The sequence below is a fragment of the Schistocerca serialis genome, chromosome 10, assembly GCF_023864345.2.
Source record: "Schistocerca serialis cubense isolate TAMUIC-IGC-003099 chromosome 10, iqSchSeri2.2, whole genome shotgun sequence".
In the NCBI taxonomy this organism is placed as follows: domain Eukaryota; kingdom Metazoa; phylum Arthropoda; class Insecta; order Orthoptera; family Acrididae; genus Schistocerca; species Schistocerca serialis.
The window spans coordinates 196,027,534-196,033,209 of NC_064647.1; positions in this window are offsets into that span (position 1 = coordinate 196,027,534).

The window sequence follows — 5,676 nt, forward strand, 5'->3', positions numbered from 1 at the left end:
TCGAACGCCTTCCTGTCGGGACATCTTCGTTCTGGAAATCTGTCTCGATACAAACGTACCGCGGAACGGCTAATGCCCCGTGCTAATCCATACATCAAATGGGCATCTGCCAACTCTGCATTTGTAAACATTGCACTGACTGCAAAACCACGTTCGTGACGAACACTAACCTGTTGATGCTACGTACTGATGTGCTTGATGCTAGTACTGTAGAGCAATGAGTCGCATGTCAACACAAGCACCGAAGTCAACATTACCTTCCTTCAATTGGGCCAACTGGCTGTGAATCGAGGAAGTACAGTACATACTGACGAAACTAAAATGAGCTCTAACATGGAAATTAAGCGTTTCCGGACACATGTCCACATAACATATTTTCTTTATTTGTGTGAGAGGAATGTTTCCTGAAAGTTTGGCCGTATCTTTTTGTAACACCCTGTATAAGGATGCTCTTTCAGTTGAATAATGCACCAGCAACATTCCAATGGTTGCTGGGTATAGCACTGACGGGACTGAAACCGCATCAATGTCTTGGATATCTTGATGATATAATCATCTTTTCAAGGGGTATGCAAGTGCACATACAACATCTGAGGAAAGTATTTAAAAGAATTACGAGCAGCTCATTTGACACTTGACACAGAAAAATGCCATTTTGCGCTGGAAGAGGTTAACCAGCTGGGCCATATCGTTAGTAGGGATGGAGTGAGGACCGATCCAAAGTCAATACAGGAGGTGTAAGAGTTTTTGGTACCACAAGCAACCAAGGAATTACAATCTTTTCTCAATTTTTGCAGGTGCTAAAGAAGGGGATTGAGTTAATATGGGTGGGAGAACGTCAGGAAGCATTCGTCGAAATGAATAAAGTATAAATGTCGAGTCCGGTGTTGGTGTTTCCAGACTTTCAAAAGAAGTTCATATTATCATGTGATGCATCGAATCAAGCTGAAGTGAGAAGTGTTATGTGAGCTGCACTATCACATTTTATCAGGCCATGGGGGATGCCGGGCAACAAATCAGAGAGTGGCAGAAAAGTGTTCGTGGAGGGGAAGGAAACATGATGTCGATCGCTACCTCACAAATTGTATAGGTTGTCCACAGTGAGTGGATCTGAGTCGGAAAGAGGTACTGTTACAGAGGATGCCAGAAACAATGAAACTGTTCAATTTCATTGCGGTGGAAGTGTTGGGCCTATTCAGCCAAACACAAACAGGTAATCTTTTCGTGCTGTTCATAATAGGCTATTTTCCTCAGTACACTGAGATGGTGCTGATGCTTTCTTGTCCGAATTTTTGTAGCCAAATGAATAATGGAAAACGGACGAATTCGATATGAAATTGACGAGTTTGATGTCTAGTTTTGCAAAAAAATGCACACATCAAAACAAGCTTTGCATCACCTCGGTTCTGAGAATTCCGGAATCTGTACAGAAAATTGGAATAGAGATCAACATAAACATCATTTCCGCTCTTTTCAATGCTCATGAAAAGCACACTTTGCATTTTGTACCATCGTACAGCGAGACCTTCAGAGGTGGTGGTCCAGATTGCTATGATACCCAGTAGCACGTCCTCTTGGATTGATGCATGACTGTATTCGTCGTGGCGTATTATCCACAAGTTCATCAAGGCACTGTTGGTCCAGATTGTCCCAATCCTCAACGGCGATTCGACGTAGATCCCTCAGACTGGTTGGTGGGTCACGTCGTCCATAAACAGCCCTTTTCAATCTATCCCACGCATGTTCAATAGGGTTCATGTCTGGAGAACATGCTGGCCACTCTAGTCGAACGATGTCGCTATCCTGAAGGAAGTCCTTCACAAGATGTGCACGATGGGGGCGCGAATGGTCGTCCATGAAGACGAATGCCTCGCCAATATGCCGCCGATATAGTTGCACTATCAGTTGGAGGATGGCATTCACGTATCGTACAGCCATTACGGCGCCTTCCATGACCACCAGCGGCATACGTCATCCCCACATAATTCCACCGCAAAGCACCAGGGAAGCTCCACCTCGCTACGCTCACTGGACAGTGTGTGTAAGGTGTTGAGCCTGATCGAGTTACCTCCAAAACGTCTCCAACGATTGTCTAGTTGAGGGCATATGCGGCACTCATCGGTGAAGAGACCATGATGGCAATCCTGAGCAGTCCATTTGGCATGTTGTCGGGCCCGTCTGTACTGCGCTGCATGGTGTCGTGGTTGCAAAGATGGACCTCACCATGGACGTGAGGCGTGAGGTTGCGCATTATGCAACCTACTGCGCACAGTTTGAGTTGTAACACAGTGTCCTGTGGCTGCACGAAAAGCATTATTCAAAATGGTGGCGTTCTTTTGTTCAGAGCCCTTCCTGGCAGAAAGTAACAATGCAGACTCAATGGATCCACGGTATTGACCGTCTAGGCATGGTTGAACTACAGACGACACGAGCCGTGTACCTCCTTCCTGCTGGAACGACTGGAACTGATCGGCTGTCGAACCCCCTCCATCTAATAGAAGCTGCTCATGCGTGGTTGTTTACATCTTTGGGCGTGTTTAGTGACATATCTGAACAGTTACAGGGACTGTGTCTGTGATGCAATATCCACAGTCAACGCCTATCTTCAGGAGTTTTGGGAATCAGTGTGATGCAAAACTTTTTTTTGATGTGTGTATTTAACTGAAACTTGCTAACAGTTTAAAACTATGTGTCAGGTTGTAACGTAGCAGGGTTGCCCACTGCTATCCTGTTTTGGTTTTACACTCCTTCAGTAACTTAGTTAAGCAATGAACTTTTTTTTTTTTTTTCATTTTCACTACTCAGATTCCGACTACAGATTCTGTGGCTTTCAGCCTCATAGTACAGAATTCAGTAATAGTTTAAATAAAATTCTCCTAGTAAAATCTATTATTTCAGTACATTCTAATGTCTATTCTGAAAGTAATGAGCTAATTAGTTTTATTGGAAATGCATCATACTAACAGTTATGAACAATGAATGGCGTTGTTGTTGTGGTCTTCAGTCCAGAGACTGGTTTGATGCAGCTTTCCATGCTACTCTATCCTGTGCAAGCTTTTTCATCTCCCAGTACCTACTGCAGCCTACATCCTTCTGAATCTGCTTAGTGTATTCATCTCTTGGTCTCCCTCTACGATTTTACCCTCCACGCTGCCCTCCAATGACGTATATTGTGCAATACATATTAAGAAAAATTCAAGTGAGCTAATAGATCGAATTCAGCTATAAGACTGCATCCAAAAGAAAGCCTAAATTTTACTGATTCCAGCAAAGTGTTTACATTAACCTAAAGTCTATTAGTTAAATAGATATTAAGACTTAAAATCTGTAGCCGGTATGACTTTCAGTGCCAATTGTGACCAAACTACTAAATAATTCCGAGATCTGTTTCGATACTTTTGCTACCTTTATTTTTCCACGTAAAATGACTCCAGTATCAACTTTGTAAGTGCATTAATTGATAACTAAGTAAATTTGAAAAAAGTAAAAATTATTGTTCAAGAGGGCTGCCATGGTTATAAGTCGGGAATTCCCACTGCGGAAGCATAAGTTAGTTCCGCGTATTTAAATTGATACAGCTCACTCATGCTATTTACGTAATAAAACCCAATAGTTAACTTCAAAACCAATTAGAAAGGATCATTTAAACCCTGGGAAATTATAAACTATAATATATTAACAGAAATAGTCAAATATTCAAGCGCTCGTCTATATAATGTCCGAGCTGGTGCAGTTCCCCGTTAGTTCTCGGTTACATTCTCTGGGAGCGAAAGTGGGGCAAGTTGGTTAATTTTTCCGGTCGGTGCCAAAATAGTGTAATTGTGAACATTGTTAAAGACTGGAAGTTTTTGACCTACCTGATGTGACGATTAAGTGCAAGAGGCCTGGTCACATGAATATTGTGTGTGTGAGTGATAACAAATATATCGCACTGTGGGTGTCATAAATGTTCAACAATGAATACGGTCTTGACTTTTGATTTTGGAAAACTTAATCTAGGATCCTGGCTTCTTAATTTCACTGTGATTTAGGTGAGATGGACGCAGCTACCAGGAAGACAATATTGAATAAGCAAAGCAAGGTAGGTCGGGAACACTGCGCACTATTTACTGGCTGAGGAAATGTTTCAATACATCCGGTTGTGATGTGAACTTTAAGTGGCACTAATATAAGGATAATGTCCCGGCACGTTACAAGGTAAGTCCCTAAACCCCAGACGTTTTGCCTTTTGTGTGCAAGTGTACTCCCAGCTCAGTCATCCAAGCATGAATCATGACTCATGATCAAGCCGGCTGCGGAGGTCGAGTGGTTCTAGGTGCTTCAGTCTAGAACCGCGCAACTGCTATGGTCGGAGGTGGATGTGTGTGATGTCCGTAGGTTAGTTAGGTTTAAATAGTTCTAAGTTCTAGCGGTCTGATGACCTCAGGTGTTATGTCCCATGGTGTTCAGAGCCATTTGAACCATTTTTGAACTCTTGATCAATCCTCACAGCTTTACCTCCACCAGTATCTCGTCTCCTACCTTCCAAACTTCACAGAAGTTTTCCAGTGAATATTGCAGTACTGGCAGAAGTAAAGCTGTGAGGACAGGTCAGGAGTCATGCTTTGGTGGGTTGGTTGGTAGAGCACTTGCCCACAAAAGGCAAAGGTCCCAAATTCGAATCTTGGTCCAGTGCACAGTTTTAATCTGCCAGCAAATTTCATATCAATGTACATTCCACTGCAGAAATAAAATTCAAGCTGGAAAACATTTAATTGTTTGAAATAAGGGTAGGCCTAATTAAGAAACATCCACTAGACGAATATCCTCAAGTCTTCTTTAAAATTCCAAGTTAAATATTGAACTTTAAATTCCCAACACCTAATTTGCTTTCACTTGACCTACACACTCTTAATAACAACTGGTGTTAATTAATTAGAAATCAATATTTTAAAATATTATGTTTCGTGCCTTCTGAACTAAACATGAAAGTAGAAAATAAAAAGAAAATTTAGAGAAAACAGCCAAATGTTGTGTGAAATGAATTGTCTAAAAGTAAGAAATAAAACAGATGAGAGAAACATTTGACGTGTCTTCAAACAGTGCTCGAAATCATGTACAGAAAATGGGGTACCAATTGAGAACTTATAGCTCAATGCTTAACTTAGAATGACAGAATTCCAAAGAGTCCTAAAGAATATTTTTGTCTGGTTGGTTAAGCATATGGTGCAGTCTTGCTGTTGTGTAGCTCTGACATGTTTCTATCATCTGTGTCTGAAGGAAGAATCATTCAAGTACCAGGAAAGAGAATGAGTGAGGTACGAGAAATAATGTCCCCCTTAAAAGTGCAGTCGACATCATTGTTCTTGTTCACTCACTTTTCCTGATAAAAAAAAAAGAATACAGATAATAGTAAAAATTGAAATCATAAACCAGAGAACACTTACAATTGGACTGTGCATTCTGCTTAGTGTTCACCCCATATAACTAACCTGTGGCCATTCCACCTGCTACAGTTCTCTGTTTACGGTTGTAAATATTTAAATATTTGCTTTTGCAAAGCATGTCTGCCACATTTTCACTTCATTGCTCAAATTGCTATACATGATTTCTAGCACCATTCAGAAGTGTGTGAAATGTTTCTTTGATATTTTTTATTTCTTACTCTTAGAGAAATCGTTTAACAAAACATTTTAC